This window comes from Myotis myotis, unplaced genomic scaffold (assembly GCF_014108235.1).
Source record: "Myotis myotis isolate mMyoMyo1 unplaced genomic scaffold, mMyoMyo1.p scaffold_m19_p_1, whole genome shotgun sequence".
NCBI classification, from domain to species: domain Eukaryota; kingdom Metazoa; phylum Chordata; class Mammalia; order Chiroptera; family Vespertilionidae; genus Myotis; species Myotis myotis.
In genome coordinates, this window is record NW_023416313.1 from 81685798 (window position 1) to 81707956 (window position 22159).

A 22159-nucleotide genomic window follows, 5' to 3' on the forward strand; every position below is an offset into this window, starting at 1 on the left:
CTTGTCTAACTCATCTCCATATTTCCTTGTCATGAAACTCTAAAGTGTTGCTATTTTATGACAACAACATTGAGCCTAAAGCACCTTAAAGTTTGTTCCTTCTTTCTCTCTAATCAGTCAATTGTGTAATTAAGTCCCCTGGTTTTTGGCAAAAATGCTCAAACAGGTCCTATGATCACCAAGCTTTGGGACAGGCTTCTCCTTCCTATTCTTCTATGTCAAAGGCTGCTTCTTCCTTATTTGGAATATTAGTGCCAGATCTCAATTCATAATCCAAAGTCAACATCCAGTCCATTGAGCGACACTCACGCTCCAGGACGGAGAACATCGCCCCATGCCAGGGTGGATAAGCGTCCGTATCCTGTGAGCTGCAAGGAACAGGGATGTTACTGAATCCATGGCCAATGTTACAGAGAGAAGATGAGCTGAGAGAATTTAGCACTTTTCAGTAAAATTATATAAAACAAGCACATATATGTGATTATATATATATAAAATTATATAAAACAAGGCTGGCCGCAGAGCTCCCACTGTGTGGGGGTCAAGGCTCTGTTGGGGCTCTAAAAAATTATATAAAATAACCCTAAATCAAGCCTGTGCTATTTATTGGTGTCTGAGTGGGCAGTGTGGTACTGACTGAGGCACTGTCTTGATTTAGTCCATGTCAGCCTGGACTTGATGTGGGACTCCTCCTGTCCTGGTGGGGGGGGGGGTGCGGGAGGAGGGGGCGCGGGCTGCCTGGGCCTCCTCTTCCCTCACTGCTTTCCAGGAGATTGGAGCCCCTTTATCCACCTAGCCCACCTTAACAAAGGCAGTAATTGGGTGTCACCAAGAGTCCTGGCGACTTTGTTCAATTGGTGCTGGAGACACTGGTTTGGATTAAATTCCCTCCTTAAAGGGTTGATGGGCATTTAACCATTAGCTAGTTGGCTAGCCAGTCACTTACACTCGGACTCCTTCAATAGCGGAAATGTGATACAGCGTTCTTGGTCTTCTACGCCTGGAGCATCTACTCACAGCCTGCATCACGTGGCTCTTCTAAATAAATGTTGTCATTGTGATTGAGCATCCACAAAGCTCTGAATGACAGCGGGGTTTCACCTGCATCACTGTGTGGTCTCCTCACTGGCAAGGTCTATAGGCAGGAGGAGGATGACCATGTGTGATGACCCTTGAGGAACCAATGAGCGTTTCTAGCCATTCTTACTTTTCCTGCCTCCTGCAACAGGGAACTAACTCACTGTCCACAGGCTGGGGTGTGAGGTTAGAGAGACCAGTGGCTCTTAAACCAGGTTCACACCATCGGCATCCCCTGGCAAATATTACAAATAAAGAAGCTAAGATCCACCCAGACACATTGCTTCACTCGGCCCATGAGGGCCAAGGGTGACCCCTGGCCTGGTGTTTATAGCTCCTTCCCCTGAGTCCACCCCCAGCTCTGACTGGCCAGGGGGTGCAGCTGGCTAGCCCTTAGCAGTCCTGCTCCTCCTGAGGTTTTTGCTTGAACTCTGTTCTCAGGTTTCCTGACAGAACAGGAAATGTTCTCGAAGGGGAAAAGTCAGATGGACATGGCTAAGCTACACTCACTAGTTTGCTTACTCTACTTCCAGAATTGTGTTCCCAGTTTCCGTCTGCTTTTGTTCATCTCTGATGCCTTCAAACTACTGCTCTTAATATTTAATACAGAGTTTATTATCAGGAGAGTTAGTACAATAAAAGCAACTTGCCGTGGCCTAACACAGACTTTCCCAAGTATTTTCCTGATGGCCAAGTGTGTTCAGATCGTCAAATAATGTGGAATTGAATCAGGAATCTGATAAATTGAGACAAAAGTATTTTCCCACTGTTATTACAAAATAACTTTGGTCACTTCAACTTTTTAGTATCCTTAAATCATGTAATACAAATAGCTGTAAATTTAGTTGACACATTCTATATTTAAAGAGCAATAAATTAGAGTAGTTTCTTCCTCATTTACAGCCTCCCTTTGCCCCTGTTTAATGTACGTGGCATTTACATAGAACGTGCTGATAGTTCACTTGAGAGGGACAAAAATAATTGTCATAACCTTGTCAAAAATTGGAAGGAAAGGCATTTTTCCATACTTTGCTACTTGAACCAATATTTGTACTAATGGAATTCTTGAATAAAATGAAAAGTAATTAAAATTAAAGAAGAAATTTCCGTTCCAAAAGTTTATCCCAAGAACTCTTTTCTAAAGTGATAGCTTGGCCTGAACAACTGCCAAGGATCTGGGCATGAACAGTGCGCGGGTAGCTTAGCGTGTGTGTGTGTGTGTGTGTGTGTGTGTGTGTGTGTGCGCTAATGCCACTTTAATTGGTTTTGCAAACACCAACAACTTCATCTGACACACAGCAGAGAGATCTCCAAAGGACAGTAGAGCCAAGCCCAACACTGGGAGCGCCAGCACATCCTGTCATAAACCTTTCATGTGGCTTGGAAATGGCATTTGCAATGTCTCCATTCTTCCTTCTCAATCTGTCATTTTTTTGCCCCTAATTCTTCCAGTTGTACTTCCAAACTTTACTTCACGCTCTTCTCTCTGCATGTCTTATCGTTGTCACAATAGCCATCAAGGAAGAAAAAATACACCCCCAACTTTGAGAACGGTCAGAGCTGACGCAGCTGTCTTTTATCTCTTTGAAAAGGAGTTCCATCACTCATTCTAGGAGCCAGGGTAAAATAAACACCCCAGTTGTTTGCAGTGCAGAGTCCCTGACCATGCTGCACACAGGCTGTGATCACTGCTTTCACAGGCCTCCTGTGTAAACAGATACACACTGCTTAGACTCTCAGTCCTACTCCCACTTTTGACCAAGGATTCCAAGGACTCAGAAGCCAGAAAATCCCAGATTTGGAAGGGCTGGACCAGTTAACCCAATTTGTACCACCTGCCATGAGATTTTCCTGTAAAAAAAAACACTCCTGAGGGGTAAGACACTAGCTTTCACCTGTGACCAGAGCTTATGGTTTCTCCTGTCAGTCCATCCCATTGCTTGGCAGTGCCAATGCTTATCAAGTTCTTTCTTGTGTTAAGTAAAATATCCTTCCAGAACCCTCTACACTTAATCCTTTCTCTGTCACTGAGCTATGCAAATGTATAGTTATCTATATATATAAAAGGCTAAGCGACTGTCTGACCCTCCGATTGCCTGACCCGCCGGTGAGTATGATGTGCACTGATCACCAGAGGGCAGATGCTCAACGCAGGAGCTGCCGAGCTGCGGTGACTTGGCAGTGGTGGTTCTTGGGCGATGCACCCCAGAACCAGAGAGGAGGGAGCCTGATTCCTTGTGGGGCCATGCTATTCCACCTTCGCCTGTGGGTTATGTTGTTGCTGGGGAACTGTCAGCCTGAATCTGGTGTACGGCACACTTACATTTGCGTTCCACACCCTGTACCACGGCAACTTTGCAGAGTGCCTTCTTGCACTCAGGGACCCCTGGGGATGTCCCCTGGGAGAGCTGGTTTCCCTGCTCACTCCACAGATGCCCTTTGAGCTGCAGCGCCACCCCAGGTGTGGCTGGCCAGGGAGGGACCATGGGAGGTTGGCTCCAGGGTGTGTCTGACCCTGTCTCACCCAGTCCCGCCCTGTCAGCCACCTTCTAATTAATCTCCTTTCAATGAGCATGAACCCGTGCACTAGGCCATTAGTCAATCCATAAATACAGATGTACAGAAAATTACCATTTCTTTAAATCAACTTTCATCCACAGCTGGGCCTCTGGCGGTAGTGATGGCAGTATTTCATCTGAGTGTTGATAAAGTTCCCAGTCACTAATCAATAACCGGGGCCCACGCAGAGCCAAATATCAGGGGCATTGCAGTGGTAACGAGCATGGGCTGATCATGCTGGAATGCTCATAGCCACTGTACTTCCTGTCCTGTCGGGGCTGTTGTGGGGTGTGCAGCCCCCTGACACACCTTCCAGGGGCACCTTCATAGGAAGGGGATCAGGTTGCCTCTAATCATGGAGCAAGTCACCCCACTTCCATTCCCTAACTCCCAGAATATCTCTTTTTCTACTAATAAAAGTACCACTCCTGTCTCAAGCCTACCACTTGAAATCTTTAATTTCTCACAAGCTTTTGTAAGTCAGGAGGAGCCCTTGTCACCAAACTTCCCTGCAAAGACCCCAGGCAATGCAATTTAGTCTGAACTCTCACCTGCAGTGGGGTGGGGTGGCAGGAAAGACAAACAGGGAAGGTAAATATGGGAAGACCAACTGCAAGTGTTAACAGCCACACCTAGTGAAAATGAATCATTTTCTTAATTTCCTTCCAAATATTTGAAAATATCTATGATGTTTGCTCAAAACCCTATTCAATTCAGAAACTATCCCCATTTCATTGAATAATTCACCGTAAAACATAGTTTCCAGGGTTTTAAAAAAATCCTCACCCCTAACCTGCTGCTGTTTGCCCAAGTCTTTCTAAAAGAGCTGAGACCTGAACATGGTGTCCAGGTGTGGTCTGACCTCTGTAGAGGATCATAGTGCCAGAACTGCCCTTGGTCCAGACAATGCACAAACATCTTAAGGTAATGTCTGTTTTCTCCCCAAACACCACATTGTGGACTGACATTGAACTGCAGCCAAGACAGAATCTCGGTCTCTTTCGAGCACCTTCTCCAGAGCACACTGCTGACCCAGGAACAGCTGTGCAGACAGGGGCTCACCTCTGCTGCCATGGTTTCTGAGAGAAGAAGTCTCTTCCTCCTAGTGCTTTTGGTTCATGGCCAAGCTCTTCTTTGTGGTACAAGGAACTTCAGCTTGTGGAGAGAGCACCAACAAAGCAAAGGAAACAGGTGCCAAGCCTTCAGGAGAGTCCTTCACACCAGCCAGCTGGGAAGTGGAAGTGTCCGTCCCGAGTGTCCTCTCTGTTACGTTCACTAGATTAGAGGAACAGCATTAAAACCTTCCTTTGGTGTGTGTAGTTTAGATGCCCACCTGGAGCAAAACCCTAACAATGTAGGCTGATTGGAGGAAAGACCAATGGGATTAATGAAAAGTCAAGTACATTTGAAAATTCTTTGGGACCTATCTCTAAAAATTCTTTTTTATTTTTATTTATTTATTTTTTAATATATTTTATTGATTTTTTACAGAGAGGAAGGGAGAGAGATAGTTAGAAACATCGATGAGAGAGAAACATCGATCAGCTGCCTCCTGCACATCTCCTACTGGGGATGTGCCCGCAACCCAGGTACATGCCCTTGACCGGAATCGAACCTGGGACCTTTCAGTCCGCAGGCCGACGCTCTATCCGCTGAGCCAAACCGGTTTCGGCAAAATTCTTTTAATTAACATATAAATTGTGTGGCACAATTTTCTCAAGTAGCATGACTTGCTTTAAAAGGCCCTTTTATTAGCTCAAAGGTATACTATAGCTTGAGCCCTGGATGATTACTGCAAATTACCAGGTTTCAACTTAATGAGGGTTTCATGCCATAACGATTATAGAGTCTTGGAGACAGAACCTCAGTGGATATTGACTCTAAATTTCCATCCACTGCTGAAAACCTCCACTTGAGGATGTCTCCTGAGCATGGGTTATGTAATATATAATTATATAATTAATATAATAGTAATATTGTACAATATCTGGAGAGAGAATTTGCTTTAGTTTTGTTTTTTTTAAAAAAATATTTTTATTGGTTTCAGAGAGGAAGAGAGAGGGAGAGAGAGAAACGTCAATGATGAGAATCATTGATCAGCTTCCTCCTGCACGCCCCCTACTGGGCATCGAGCCCGAAACCTGGGCATGTGCCCTGACTGGGAATTGAATATGACCTCCTGGTTCATAGGTCAACACTCAACCACTGAGCCACACTGGCTGGGCAGAGAGAATTTTTTCTAATTGAACCAAAATCCTCTGGTTAATTTCCACCTCCCCTGTTTCAGATTTGCTTCCTAAAGCAAACCATCTCTTTTGATGATATTTTGTTTCAGGCTAAATAACACTAGTAACCTGAACAGGGATAGGGCTCCAGATCTGCCTGCTCACTCCCTCTCCCTTGCCCATTCTATAGTGGCACCTCATGCACATGGCGCACAACGCTCACAGAGCACTGTGGCAAGGTGAGTACCACTGAGTGTTGGCCTTGACTCAGTCTCTAGGCAGCCCATCCCTTACTTCTCTTATCTGTATGTCTCTTAAGTGTCCAAAATACCTAACACGATGCTTGGCACAATAAAGGAGGTTAAAAATCATTGGTTTTCTCTGCCCCTTCCTTTCCCAGCCCACACCCAAGATCCTGATGTTCTGCTTCTCTATGAAGGAGTTTAAGGAAGAAGCAGGTGCATCCCAGAAACAATGGCCCAGACTAACTGCAGCCAACTTCATGGGCATCGTGGGCCCCCCAGAAATCTCTGCTCACAGGATCTTAATCTTAGCTGCACACTAAATCATGTGATGTCAGGCCACACCAGGACCAATAAGCTCACAGATTTATCTCTGAAAGTGTGCCTAATGCTGTCTCCTATTCCTTTTATTCTAGGATCATCCATTCACTCCCATCTTGTGTGGCAAGGTGTTAGCTATTCACTGTTGGCTGCTGCTCACCACCAAGCACACACGTGCACACACATGTGCACACATGCACACCTCTCCCAGCCTTCATATTCTTAACATGCTCTATCGTAACACTGGGTTATTTGACTTGTATCCATGTAAACACTGTTCCCATAAAAAACTCTGATTCCATTTCCTTTCTTCTACACTTTCCCCCCCTAAAGTGAATAACTTGGTCTTTCTACTGGTTACCTTTCTATGCACTTATAATAAATCCCCCTCCCACCCTCTTGGCTCTGGACATACACCTCTTCCCGACATGCACATCACATCCGTGTCCAGTCTGTCCCATCTCCAGGTGCTGAGCTCCTGAGGCCTTGGTCTTCCTCTCCAGTCTGTGCTGGGTTTGCTCAGGGTCCACCAAGGGACTCTGGGAACTTTCCTCCTGTCTCCTGTGTTGGAGTTTCTTTCTGGACCCTGTGTTCTTATGTTTCTGTCTACTCCCTCATTTGATAGGAACACATCTCCACTCACTTCCCGAGATTCCTGAATGCCTGAGAATCTCGGCTATCCCATGGCCAGGTCCAATAATTGGGCTGGATAAGGACTTTCCTGAGAGGCGATCTGCCCTTAGAGTGATGGGGGGGGAGGGGGTTCTTGTTCCATCACCTCCTGCAGTCCCAACGTTGCCTTCCAGGCATCAGTGGCATTTGTTTCCGGTTCTGTGCATGGCAGTGCTCTCCCCTTGTGGCTCTCAGGACCATCCCTTACCCCCTTGTTCTGGAATTCTGTGACAGGTCTGGGTCACCCCTCAGTCCACAACTGCACCTTCAAATGTTTCATCAACCCACCAAACCAAAGATATACCTTGGTTCTTGTTTCTTGGGTGCAGTATCTCCTCTCTCTGAGGGTGCAAATCCCTAGCATTATTCTGTCCATTTCCTCTGAATGGCTTTCTGTTTGTTAACTGGTGTGAATTCAACACTGGCCGCTTTCCTCCAGAGTCAGGTGGGTTGGAGCCATCCACCCGTATGAGCGGGTCTCTAACGGTGATGGTGGCTGTGTATGTGCCTCATAGAGTGGTAGGCTGGAAGGTGTCATGGGGTGCATCCTATGGCTTCCTATGCGAGAAGATCTAAGGGGCTTCTCTCAAAGACTAATGAGATTCTATAAAAAAAAGGGTGTCCACACCTTGCCTGGAAGATGCTGCCCTGCAGCTGCCAGTGGTACAAGACTCACCGCGGAAAGAAAGGGGGTGTGGGGTGGCCTAACCCCTCAATGTGTGGTCGCTCACTTAAACCACTCAGCAGAGATCTTCCCTCTGGCTCCGTCCAGGGACCAACCCTTTCCAAGTTGCCTTATTGTGAGCGGTGGAGGGAGGGGCTTCTTTTCAAGTTTCCAACAAGCCTTTCATTTTCAGGCCCATCGGTCCCTGCTACCTCCTGTCTCTGTGCCTCTGAGGTGCTTTAAGCATAGGGCTGCCAGTAGGCTTCCCTCTGGGCTGGGCTGTCACCTGGGCTCCATGTCCTCAGCAGGATGATGCCACATCCACCCTTTCCAGTTCCCACAGTCTTCTCACTCTTCTCTCCTCTTCCTGCCCCATGTCCTCATCCTTTTTCTTCTCTTCCTTCTCCACCGCTATGGGCATTTCAGAGAGATTTCAGGTGGGAATGAAGGAAAAACTGTACATTAAATTCACTAAGCCCCTAAGCTCCTTTCTACTTTTAAAATGATTATTATTACTATTTTAAATCTTTATTGTTTATAGTATGACATAGGTCCTCCTCCCCCCCCCCGCCCCCCCCCCCCGGTCCCCTTTAACCTCTTCCAGCACACTCCAATCCTCCCCACCTCCAGGCCCTCACCACTCCATTGTCTGTGTTCACAGGTTATGCTTATATGCATACAAGTTCATTGGTTGATCTCTTCCCACCCACTTTCCCCTGTCTTCCCTCTGAGGTTCAATAGTCTGTTCCTGCTTCTATGACTCTGGGTCTATTTTTGATCATCAGTTTATTTGGTTCATTAGATTCCACATATGAGTGAGATCATGTGATATTTATCTTTCTCTGACTGGCTCATTTCACTCAGCACAACATTCTCCAGGTCCATCTATGCTGTTGCAAATGGTAAGCATTCTTTTTTATTGCTGCATAGTATTCCATTGTGTAAATGTACCATAGTTTTTTTTATCCACTCATCTGCTGGTGGGCACTTAAGCAGTTCACTGCTATGAACATAGGGGTGTATATATCCTTTCTGATGAGTGTTTCAGGTTTCTTGGGACATAGTCCTTGAAGTGGGATTACTGGATCAAATGGGAGTTCCATTTTTAATTTTTTGAGGAAACACCATACTGTTTTCCACAGTGGCTGTACCAGTCTGCATTCCCCCTAGAAGTGCACGAGGTCCTTTTTCTCCACATCCTCGCCAGCACTTGTCATTTGTTGATTTGTTGATGATAGCGATTCTGACAGGTATGAGGTGATATTTCATTGTCATTTTGATTTGCATCTCTCAGATGACTAGTGATTACTTTTTTAAAAATAATCGTCATTGTTGAAAGTATTACATATGTTCCCCTTCCCTCCTCATTAACCCCTTCTAGCCCTCCCCCGGCCCCACTCCAGGCCTTTACCACCCTATTGTCTGTGTCCATGGGTTATGCATATACGCAAACAAGTTCTTTGGTTGATCTCTTCCCACCCAACCCATCCACCTGCCTACCCTCTGAGGTTCAAAAGTGTGTTCCATGCTTATATGTCTTTGGATCTATTTTGTTCACTGGTTTATTTTGTTCATTAGATTCCACATATCAGTGAGATCATGTGATACTTTTCTTTCTCTGACTGGCTTATTTCACTTAGCATGATACTCTCCAGGTCCCTCCATGCTATTACAAATGGTAAGAGTTCTTCCTTTTCTTAAACAACATCACGCCCCAAACTTAGGGACAAATGAAAATAACAAATGGACCCACCAGGAAGCCTTTTTTCTCAACAGATGGGAGGGGCTGGAGTGTCTGATTAATTCCTTCTGTTGGTGATATGGTATAAGGTAATGGGCAGTTCTGAAAGACTGAGCTGAAATTTCACCGGTCACACTCCTGTAACACTTTATTACATTAATAGTGGACATAAATCTCTCTTCCAAAGCAGAGTCATGCCTCAACACAGTAACGTTTCCATATTTCCTTTTTATCTTTAGGTTTCAGCCGCTGGCGGGTGCTTGACAAACGTCTGCTGAACAACTTGGTGAATAAACAATGGCCTCATCAGTTATTGACTATTCAATAACTGATTCATGTGGAAAAGACTCAAAAGGACATATTTTGTCCTTTTTCTTGTTTAGCTTGTTTTACTTACATACAAATGCTAGTTCCCTCATATCTTCTGTTGCATTTTTGGGCTCTGGCTGGATCATCAGGTGTTTGAAGATATGGACTGTCTCAGGATTACATAATTTGAAGTGGGAGGAGCACTCAGAACATCTCTGAAGTCATCCTTGAGGCCCATGTAGCATGAGCCACATGAAGAAGATGGAGGTTGTAGAAAAGGAGGTCAGAGAAAAGACAGAGCCCAGACCATCCGGCTCAGAGTCCAGACGAGACATGGCCTTTCATCCGCCACAGAAATTCCTCGGCACCACTGTCTTCTGTCCCTGAGAGATTTCCACTGAGTCCGAGAGGCAGCGAGCGTGGGTCTCCCGTGCTCCTGGGTCACAGCGTCTGCACTGCCCTGGCACTCACCAAGACCAGACCAGGAGGAAGTGATTCTCCCACGGAAGCCAGTGGGTGCAGAGTGGGGGACTGGGGGTACACAGTCACACACACGTCCACTCCACATGCCTGGCGCCCTCTTCACTTCGAACTCTCCAGCAGCAGCTGTCTTAGAGGCTCAGCGTGGAAGGCAGGGACCAGGGGTGGAAGGTCTGCTTGGTGTCTTTTCCTGGTCAGGACGTCCGCCCCAGGTATGAGCCCATCTTCCACAACCCTCATTTCCTGCGCTCCCTCTCCTACTATAGTCATTCCTCCTTCCCATTCCCCTCCAGGTTCTGAACTTTCTGAGCTCTTACTCTGGCTCAGCCTTAGGCCAAGAGAAGCTGCTCTCTCCCCAGCTGCCCAGCCTCGGTCAGGTGGCCAACATCACCTGTGCGTGGAAACGCCGTTGTTATCCAGTACTGCCTCAGCCGGGCCTGGAAACGGAGTCACCTGTGCTTGGACCTTGATTCCTGCATTTTGTGGCCTGTGACCTTTAATCCTGACTTGGCTTTTGACTTCTGTCATATCTGCTGAGCCAGGCCTCTGGTTCACTTTAGTGATGGTCAGTTTTTATTTAGCACAAATTGTTGATTTGCTGCAGAAATATTTGACATCCTGGTTTCTGGTTGTTTCACAGTCCTTGGCCTAATCTATAGATTTCTGGGGCTTGTGACTTAGCCTATGACAAAAGCACAGCATGTCATGAATGTTACTGAGATTGTATTTTAAAAAAACTAATCAAGTCCCTCTTAGCTTGTGGACAAGTTTAAAAAGTGGGTACAGCTCTGGCCAGTTTTGCTCAGTGGATAGAGCATTGGCCTGTGGACTAAAAGGTCCTGGGTTTGATTCTGGTCAAGGGCACATGCCTGGGTTGTGGGCTTGATCCCCAGTGAAGCATGAAGGAGGCAGCTGATCAATGACTCTCATTGTTGATGTTTCTCTCTTTCCCTCTCAACTTCCTCTCTGAAATCAATCAATCAATATATATATATATATATATATATATATATATTTTAATATATTTTATTGATTTTTTACAGAGAGGAAGGTAGAGAGATAGAGAGTTAGAAACATCGATGAGAGAGAAACATCGATCAGCTGCCTCCTGCACATCTCCTACTGGGGATGTGCCCGCAACCCAGGTACGTGCCCTTGACCGGAATCGAACCCGGGACCTTTCAGTCCGCAGGCCGACACTCTATCCACTGAGCCAAACCGGTTAGGGCTATATATATATTTTTTTAAAATATATTTTATTGATTTTTTACAGAGAGGAAGGGAGAGGGATAGAGAGTCAGAAACATCAATGAGAGAGAAACATCGATCAGCTGCCTCCTGCACATTCGCTACTGGGGATGTGCCCGCAACCAAGGTACATGCCCTTGGCCGGAATTGAACCTGGGACCCTTGAGTCCGCAGGCCGACGCTCTATCCACTGAGCCAAACCGGTTAGGGCAATAAAAATATATTTTAAAAAAGAAACAAAAAAGCCCCCCAACTTGGTTTAAAAAATGTGGGTACCTACATTTTTGTTTCCTTAGAGCTCCTTTTATGGGATGCACTCTGTTCTCCACACGTTGCCACTCTGAACATTGTCAGGGTGGACTTGTGGACTCCCGGAGCACGGGACCATGACTCATCATCTTTATTCTCCTACATTTCCGTTCAGATACAGGAGAAACCACTGAATTCTCACACATCCAAGAGACTCCTGGAGAACCTATAAAAACTGGGATGGGGAATCTTTTTTTCTGCCAAGAGCCATTTGTATATTTATAACATCATTCGAGGGCCATACAAAATTATCAACTTAAAAAATACGTTGCTATGAAAAAAGCTCCTGGATTTATTGAACTTGAGTGCCGCCTGCGATTGATTGCCTTGGCAGGGCCAGACCAAATTATACTGTATGCAGCTGGACATTCCCCACCCCTGTTTCATGGTATAAAACATGCAACCCTTTGCAGGCAATTCTGTCTGTATGTCTGAGGCAAGTCTAGAAACATGAATTTCAAGCTCATGGTTTTTTAAAAATATATTTTATTGATTTTCAGAGAGGAAGGGAGAGGAAGAGAGAGATAGAAACATCAACGATGAGAGAGAATTATTGAACGGCTGCCTCCTGCACACCCTCCACTGGGGATAACCAGAATCAAACCTGGGACCCTTCAGTTTGATGCTCTATCCACTGAGCCAAACCAGTTAGAGCGGGGTTTGTGTGTGTGTGTGTGTGTGTGGGTGTGTGTGTTTTACTCATTGTTTATCTGGCATCACTCCACCAATCAATCAGCAGCACCAAGAACCCGTGGTTGCTAAATCCAGAGCATGTTTCCTGTCTCTGTCTTCCTCGTTGATTCATACACAGCACCTCGGACTATACCCTCCTTATTGAACCTCACCAGGCATAGTTTGGCACATTGTAGATGCTCAAAAAGTACTTGTTGAATGATTGAAGTTTGAGGATTTATTTATTTATTTTAAAAATATATTTTATTGAGTTTTTACAGAGAGGAAAGGAGAGAGAGAGAGTTAGAAACATCGATGAGAGAGAAACATCGATCAGCTGCCTCCTGCACACTCCCCTACTGGGGATGTGCCCGCAACCAAGGTACATGCCCTTGACCAGAATCGAACCCGGGACCCTTGAGTCTGCAGGCCGATGCTCTATCCACTGAGCCAAACTGGTTAGGACCGAAGTTTGAGGATTTAGACTAAGAAATATGGAAGAATCACAGAACAAAAAAATACGATTTAAGGCTGTATTTTCTGCTTTGGAGCACAAGTGCTGTTTCCTACAGGAGAAAGATTCATGTGGGGGAAAAAGCAGTCAGTGTCATTTATGCCACAGACAGAGAGACACAACGGAGGTGGGTTCAAGAGGAAAGATGCCTGCTTGCCAGAGTGATCAAGCAGGTTCCCAGTGTGGTCTCTGCTCTCTTTCTCATGTGGCAACCCCTCCTGTTTACATCACTACTGACGAATGAATGCCCTTCTTTCTAATGTTCACCTGTCAATACCGACTCTTAGCATGGATAGCATCATCCGATCTGGCCATGACATTGTTCTTGTTCTCCCCTGAGCAGCCTTCTGCCTTCCTGTAGCCCTCAGCTCTGCCGACTCTGTTCTTTCTTCTCTGCCCCACCCATTGCCGGGTCAGGCCAGAGAGGCTCTGATTGGCCCATGTTGGCTCCTGTTTGAGCTCCAGGTGCAAAGATGCATCATTGGTGAAGGGAAAGCACAGGTGAAAGTCTGAAGTTGAGCTAGGGCACGACCACTTAGGAAATGGTTAATACCCGGTATGGATGGAGTGTAACATTTGAGGAGGCGGGTGAGAAGGGTGAGGGTCAGAAAGAAAAGGAGCCAGATAAGAAAGGGGTTTGGGTACCTGGGCAGGGTTTGGAGCAGGTGTTGTAAGCAGATTTGTGTGTGGCAAGAATGGATGTTGGGAGAACAAACAGATCACTGTTGTGATCAGATAGGGGAGGAAGGTGGACTAGTAACTAGTAGTATCCAGTGGAGGGACATGGAGGGAACTAGTGGTCGTCAGGAGCAGAACTGGTCACTAGTGCCTCCCACGGAGACTGCTTACAAAATAGGGCACCTGGTTTGGGCACCGGGCTGAAGAGGGGAGGGGAAAGGCAGAGGGGAGAGGCAGAATTCAGTTCGGTTAACTCAGTGGTTCTCAACCTTCTGGCCCTTTAAATACAGTTCCTCATGTTGTGACCCAACCATAAAATTATTTTCTTTTTTTTTTTATATATATAAACAGTTTATTTACTCTAAACAGCAACACAGACAAAACGCCATATAAACACAAAGGAAGTGATGCGAAAACAAGAGGCTGGCTGACTTTGGATCTGAGGCTCATAGCAACACAACCCAGGTTCTGCGGAGAGAAGGACAGGGGGAGGGGGACTGCGGAGAGGGAAGGGGACGGCCGATTTCCTTTCCATACAGCCAGCTGGAGGGTAGTGTAGCTCTGACAGGGGAAGCATGCCTGCACCCGTGAGCAAAGGGAACTAGCTCCTCAGGGACTCATAGAAGTATAAAAGTTTATCATTTTACAGCAGTTGAAATACTGACATCAATATTAAAATAAAAGCAAGTTTTACATAACAATCAAAATACAAAAGTCTGAAGGAAGAGACCCTGTATGAAAAACTGGGCAATTCAGCAAGTGGAGAACTGTGTACCGGTGGCGGGAATGGAAAATGGCGCCCACCCACCTCCCCTAGGTGACCAGTTATTGTATAGAGCAACGCTAGATCTGCAAATGTTGTAAACAAGTTCTTGCCAAACCAATCCCTTCCTTTTGATGTTGCCGCAGGTCGCTGCTTATGAGGGTGCAAACTTCTTGGCTTGTGCTCGAACCCTTTTCTCATATTCCACTCTGTTTTGGCAGTAAATTGTGTAGGCCTCTGCTTGCGCTGGATCTTGAATATTTGGTTCATTTAGAAGTTCCTGTATTCCTAATAAGATCTGCTTAATTGTGATGGCCGGCCTCCAGTCCTTGTCTTCCTCGAGGATGGGCAAGCACACAGTGCCCGAAGGGTACACGTTCGGGTGAAATAATGGTGGTTCAAATTTGCATTTCGGAGGTGAGGATGGATAGTCATCTTTGAAGAGCATGTGTAGCTTCAACAAGCCTCCTTCCCAAAGGGTCCCTTTTTTCCCTGGAATGGCACACTCCCAGTTCATGAGGTTCATCATGCCGTCGGGGGTTTTTTGTGGGGACAGCTACAAAACCAAATGGGTGGTCTTTTCTCCAAGCTTTCCTCTCCTGGGCGAGTCTGCTGAGGGCGATCCCCGACATACTCAAAGTCCTAGGGCGGCCGCAGCCCGGCGAGCGAGGCGGACGAAGCGGCGGCGACGGAGGCGGCTCGGCACTTCCTTTGTCTCCCATAAAATTATTTTCGTTGTTACTTCATAACTGTAATGTCGCTACTGTTATGAATCATAATGTAAATATCTGATATGCAGGATGGCCTTGGGCGACCCCTGTGAAAGGGTCGTTCAACCACCAAAGGGGTTATTCAACCACCAAAGGGGTCCCACAGGTTGAGAACCGCTGGACTTGACGTGAGCTTTTCTTCATCCCTCTGGGAAGTGCTGAGTAGGCAGTCAGGGACACATCATTTAAGTTCAGGGTATATGTACACCAAGCATGTCAAACTCGCTGCCAGTAGGCCACATACGGCCCGCAACAAATATTTTTGCAGCCCAGCCAATATAATGGCATGTAAGAAACATTTTAATAAAATTTTCATAACTTAATTTTTACAATATCCTGTTATACATAATTACTAATAACGAACTACAACGTTCGCTAATGACTGATCACTATAATCGTGTTGCATTCATTTCCCTTACACGCCTTACATGCAGGCGCACCATTTCTCTCCACTGATACTAGCAGCAGATATTTTAGCAGCCGATTGCCACATCATGAGTCATGGTGTGCGCAACAGAAAATATTTTGCTTTCGGAGAACAAGAAAAATAGGTTTGTTTGCGTTATGCTTATTAATTTGTGCAATTATTCAGTGTCTGGTAGGTTAATGTTCCAGAAAAAATATTAATTTTTATTAAAATGTTCTATTATTTTATATTAGCGATTACTCACTTATTTCAGCCCTTTGTATTCAGCATGTCTCTATTGAAATAAACCTACGTTTCTATGAAAATTGAAGCTTTTGTTTTTTTGCGGCCCACATAAACTTAAACCCTGTTTATTTGGCCCGTGTTAGCCTTTGAGTTTGACATGCTTGGTCTACACGAAGGCTGCTTTGGGAGTAATTGAAGCAGAGATGATGATGGAAAGTCACCCAATGAGAGTGGGCAGAGTGAGGACACATAGCAGAAACCCCAGGGGCGCCAGAAGTTAGAAAAGAGAGGAAGAGGAACCTACGAAAGAAACAGAGAAGGGCTGCCAGAGAAAGAGAAGAGGCCAGAAGCCAAGGGAAGACGCTGCTCAGGAAGGAGGCTGAGACCCCTGAGGCAGAGCGTCAACACCGAAGGCTGTTCTTCCAGAGGCTGTCCCCGACTCAGCAGGTGTGGTCTGTATGGACAGAGGGAGGCGTGGGCCAGCTGGTGGGCTAAGGGGGTGACTAGGGAGAGGGAGATGGGGTGACAAGTGTAGAAAATTCTTTCCAGAGTGTGATCAGCCTGAGCCAGGAAGATCTCGCCTATTCCTAGGAATCAGGAGGCTCAGATGTCTGTGTCAGGGAACAAAAGGAGTTGTTGTGCAGTGCCTTTATTTTCCCTGTGAAACTGAAGAGTGGTGGAGTGGGGAGAGCTTAGTGGTTTGAGGAGGAATGGGGGAGGTCTGAACCAGCATCCTGGAGAAGGAGGGGGAAGTGACAGGCTGCAGAGCATGGCTGAGTGAACCCTCGAGTTGTGAGCAGAGCCTGTGGTCTCACCTGGAGCTCGAGACCCTCTTCTGAGCTCATTCAGGTTGCTTGTGATGATCTCTCTGAGGTCCCTGAGTTTTGCTGGCTGTTAGATCACTCTCAGCTCCTAGAAGAGACCCCCCTCCGCAGGCAGACACCTCTCTCCTCAGGTCTTTGCTTTCTTCCTCCCAGGCCCTCTGCTCTTAAAGAGCTCATCCAATTAGGTCAGGCCCCCTCGCCCCACCAAGGCAATCTTTCTTTTGATTAGCTCAAAGGCAAGTGATTCAGAACCTTGTTCACATCTATAAAATTCCTTTTACCATATAATGTAGCATGATCATAGGCGTTATATCGCAGGTTCCACCCACATGCAATGGAAGGGGATTATACAGGAGGAGGGCAAAGTCACCTATGTGCAAAGGAAGACCTGAATAAATAAAAAGAAGAGGCTCACAGAAATTGAGGGGTTGGGGACAGGTGGGTGTTCCTGAGTGTAAATATAGCAGAGTTAGGATTAGGTGTGATGAAAGAAATGCAGAACAGTCACCCAGAGCAGGGAGGTGGGCAGTTTAGGCTGATGGGACCAGGTTCTCTCAGTGGCCCTCCATCCTTATTCAGTGACCTCAGCCTCCTGGTCCAAGCTGGACTTCTAAAAAACTCCAGCCCTAGCTGGTTTGGTGGTGGATAGAGCATTGGCCTGTGGACTGAAGGGTCCCAAATTCGATTCTGGCCAAGGGCACATGTCCAGGTTGCAGGTTCAGTTCCCAGTAGGTGGTGTGCAAGAGGCAGCCGATCAATGATTCTCTCTCATCATTAATGTTTCTATCTCTCTCTCTCCCTCTCTCTTTCTCTCTGAAATCAATAAAAAAAATCCTATCTAATAAAAGAGAAACATGGTAATTAGCATACGTCTGCTACCCTTCCCATTGGCTAATCAGGGCGATATGCAAATTAACTGCCAGCCAAAATGGCAGCTGGCAGCCATGCAGCTTGAAACTCACATGAGGCTTGCTTGCTTCAGTGACGGAGGAAACCAACGTTCCCCGCCTGCCTTGCCAGCCTCTGAGCTTGAAGTTTGAAACATAGTTACAAATATAGAAGCTAAACAAAACCCCAGAAACCTGCTTTCAGCAAGCCGGGATCTCAGAGCTGGAGTTGATACAGTGTTTTGATTATAGAACACAAACAAACCAGATACCTGCTTTCAGCAGCGGAGGCCTCAGAGCTGGAGTCAGAGCTAAAGTTGGCCCAGAATAAAAAAAAAAAAAAAGAAAAAAAGGAGCAGTTGGGAGCGTCAGTCACCCGCCAGCCTGAAAACAGCCCTCAGCCCCTCACCCAGACTGGCCAGGCACCCCAGTGGGGATCCCCACCCTGATCCCAGACACCCTTCAGAGCAGACCAGCCGGCCCCCACCCATGCACCAGGCCTCTATCCTATATTGTAAAAGGGTAATATGCCTCCCAGCACCAGGATCAGCAGAGCCGCGAGGCCTCCCGGCACTGGGATCAGCGTGACAGGGGGCAGCGCCCAAACCCCCTGATCGCCCTGCGGCTCTGTGTGTGACAGCATGTGGCGCTCCAACCCCCTGATCGGCCCTGCTCTGTGTGTGACAGGGTAGAGCCATAACCTCCCCATTGGCCCTGCCCTGAGTGTGAGAGTGGCGGCGCCCCGACCCCCTGATTGGCCCTGCTCTGTGGGTGATAGAGGGCGGTGCCCCAACCCCCTGATCCGCCCTGCTCTGTGCGTGACAGGGGGTGGCGCCGCTACCTCCCCATCGACCCTGCCTTGAGTGTGACAGGGGTCGGTGCCCCAACCCCCCAATCGGCCCTACCCTGAGCGTGACTGAGGGTGGCATCACAACCTCCCAATTCACCCTGCTCTGTGCATAACAGGGGGTGGCGCCCCAACTCCCCAATCAGCCCTGCTCTGAGCCCGACCAGGGGCTGCACCTAGGGATTGGGCCTGCCCTCTGCCACCCAGGAGCAGGCCTAAGCCAGCAGGTTGTTATCCCCCGAGGGGTCCCAGACTACGAGAGGGCACAGGCCAGGCTGAGGGACTCCCCCCTCCCCCCCCAAGTGCACAAATTTTTGTGCACTGGGCCTCTAGTTTAAAAATAAAATAAAATAAAAACTCCAGAAACCGCCACACAACTTATACCTTTGGTTATAACAGTGGGAAAGCCACTTTCTGAGCATTATATGCACAGTAAGTGCCACTTTTATAAACACACACATCATTAAAGGGCTTATCTCCATTATTAAAGAGTGCTTATTTTCTGGGCTTTTCTAGATTTTTCATATGCATGGCAATAAATGTGTACAGCTTTGGTAACTAGAAAAACCCAATAAAAATCATTTCCAGAAAAGAGAGGAAATGTATTGATTTATGCTAGAGATCCAGAGGGTTGATTTGTGGCTGAGAGAGGAATGAGGACAGGACTAGATAACAGTTGGGAGAAGAAACATTTTTAGATTCAACAGAAGGGACCAACTTCTCTTCCATTGTCAAAATGTTTACAAACAGAATGAAGTGTTGTTAGGCTTGGGATTTTAGGCTTAGTTGTATTTGTTTTGGAGTTTATTCTCTTCACAAAATGAGACTCTAAAGGAGCAAAACGTGGACAACAGACAACAGCTCAGGCTGCAAATGAGGTAGAAGTTAATAACAAGATCTTGAAAATGTCAAGCTCTCCTTTCAATATTTGTCTACATGGTAGTCCCATTCCATCACCTTCCGTGATCCCTCCCCCAGATAAAGAGCATCTTAAAGTTTTCTATTTACCCTCAATGTCTAGCTCCAAGCCACACTCCCCAGGCGCAGGAGGGACTTTCATGTTGGCTACTAGGGGTCACAGTTCTACCAGCAGCTCTGGGAGGCAGCCCTCAGCCCCTGTCAATAGGGAAGTAGTCCAGGAACCTAGGTAGACAGGAACCTAACTGGTTCTTGTCTTTTTAGGTTGAACAAAATGATAAGTTAAAGATTTTCTACATTAGACTATGCTCCTCGGTGCCTTTTGGAAGTAGGGATGGGCTTGGGCATGTAGACCAGAGCCCTATCAGTACTCTGGTACTATAACTACATAGTTTGTAGTGCAAATCAAGTTCCTAGCTGCCATTACACTTTGTTATGGGGACTGGTGCAAACACAATTTCATTCACCTGTCAGGGCTCATGGGGTCAGAAGTTTGGGAGTAGACAGTTGGTCTGAGCCAGCTCCTAGGACAGCTGTACCAAGCAGGCTCCGGCTTGGTGGGTAAACCAGAAACATGACTTGGGCCTCTTCTCCTGCAGAGCGGTGTGTGTGAGAGCCCCCTCTCTGTAGGGCTGCTGGCAGGCACCATGTGTATGTGAAGCATGAAAGGCACATTGTGCAGACCAGAGTGCAGAGCGAGATTTCTCAGCCAGCCAGAAACACGCTGAGTCAGGGCGGATTAAGAGGGAGAAATCAAGACCCAACGTTCCAAACACCCTCACATGGTTTCCTCCTTGCCAGGGTTTTCAAAGGATTATATTTTTTTAAAAAAAATAGTGCAGCTTCGAGTTATTCAAGTTTACAGAATAGTGTTTACTTTGCTTATTTCCTGCTGGAACTTAAAGCAGAAAGAGTATTAAGCTCCTCGGGTTTTGCAGTACATCAGGCAGGCTAGAAAAGCTCGTTTAAATCCATGGAGTAGAAAACATAAGCCGCACGTCCTAGGCGACAGGCAAAGACACATGCTGCCTAGGCAGTAAAATATTTGAAAAGGCCATGACCTCAGCCAAAGCTCTTATTTAGTCATAAGAGCGGTATGCTCAGCACCTGCCTAATCTTCCATCACGGAGCACACCTGCAGCCTGTGGCGTGGGACTCCCCAGCTGGCTACGCCACTGGCAGGTTGATCTGGGAGTGGAGATGCAGGTGATATCAGCAGGATGGTGGACTTTTAGGTTGAACAAAACGATAAGCTAAAGATTTTCTACATTAGACTATGCTCCTTAGTGCCTTTGTTGCCCCCACCCACTCTCCCCCAAAAAACAATTTAACAACTACCCATAGATGATAATAGTTCTGGGAAAGCTCTAGGGTACAATTAAAACACTGCAGCAAAAACTGAGGATAATCACATAGAAAAATCAAGAATCATTTCACCTATGTCACTGACCCCCAGATGGAACACCTCAGTGCCAAAAGAAATCCCCTCCAAAAAAAAAAAAAAAAAAAAGAAATCCCATCCACTGTGAGTCCCCCATAGGGAAAAGGAGAGGGGAAGGACTGTAGCAGTCTTATCACTGAGGATCCTGCGGCCCTTGCGCTACCAAGGACCCCAGTGTCTCGACTGACACAAACTCCAGCTGCCAGACACAACCGGAGCCCTCACCACAGCTAACATCATCAGTGAAGAAAAAGCTTTTCCTCGAAGATTCGATACCAGACAAGGATGCCCACTCTCACTACTTCTATTCAATATAGCACTAGAAGTTCTAGCCAGAGTAATCAGACATGAAAAAGAAATAAAAGACATCCAAATTGGAAAGGAAGAAGTAAAATGATCTCTTTGTAGACGACATGATCATATAGGTAGAAAAACCTGGCTTCACAAAAAATTGTTAGAACTGACAAACAAATTCAGTAAAGTTGCAGGACACAAAATAATCTAATTTTAAAATGGCAAAAGAGCACCCTGGCCGGTGTAGGTCAGTTGGTTGGGCATTGTTCATGCACTGAAAGGTTACCGGTTAGCCGGTATGGCTAACTGGTGTGGCTCAATGGTTGAGCGTTGAGCCAGGAACCAGGAGGTCACAGTTCAATTCCTGGATGGTGTACCTGCCCAGGTTGTAAGCTTGACCCCATTGGGGGGCTTGCAGGAGGCAGACTATAGATGATGCTCCTCTCTCATTAATTTTCTATCTCTCTATCCCTCTCCCTTCCTCTCTCTCTAAAACAATGAATAAAACATTTAAGAAAGAAAGGAAGAAAGGAGGAAAGAAAGAAAGAAAGAAAGAAAGAAGAAGGAAGGAAGGAAGGAAGGAAGGAAGAAAGAAAGAAGGAAGGAAGGAAGGAAGGAAGGAAGGAAGGAAGGAAGGAAGGAAGAAGAAGAAGGAAGGAAGGAAGGAAGGAAGGAAGAAGGAAGGAAGGAAGAAGAAGAAAGAAAGAAAGAAAGAAAGAAAGAAAGAAAGAAAGAAAGAACCCTAGTAGGTTGGATTCTAGCAGGTTTGGTTCAGTGGATGGACCGTCGGCTTGTGGACCAAAGGGGCCCGGGTTCAATTCAGGCTGTTCAAGGGCACACATCTCGGTTGCAGGCTCTTTCCCAACCCTACCCTGTCAGGGTGCATGCAGGAGGCAACCAATCAGGGTGTTTCTCTCACATAGATATTCTCTTTGTCTTTCCCTCTCTCTTTCACTCTCTCTAAAAATCAATGGGAAAATATTCTTAGGTGAGGAAGGAAGGAAGGAAGGAAGGAAGGAAGGAAGGAAGGAAGGGAAAGGCAAGGCAAGGCA

The 22159-nt window shown here is 46.5% G+C and overlaps 1 pseudogene; it reads right to left on the reverse strand.

Annotated features, from left to right (window-relative positions):
* Nucleotides 1–14327: 14327 nt before the first annotated feature.
* LOC118656842 lies at nucleotides 14328–15186 on the reverse strand (annotated as a pseudogene).
* Nucleotides 15187–22159: the final 6973 nt, after the last annotated feature.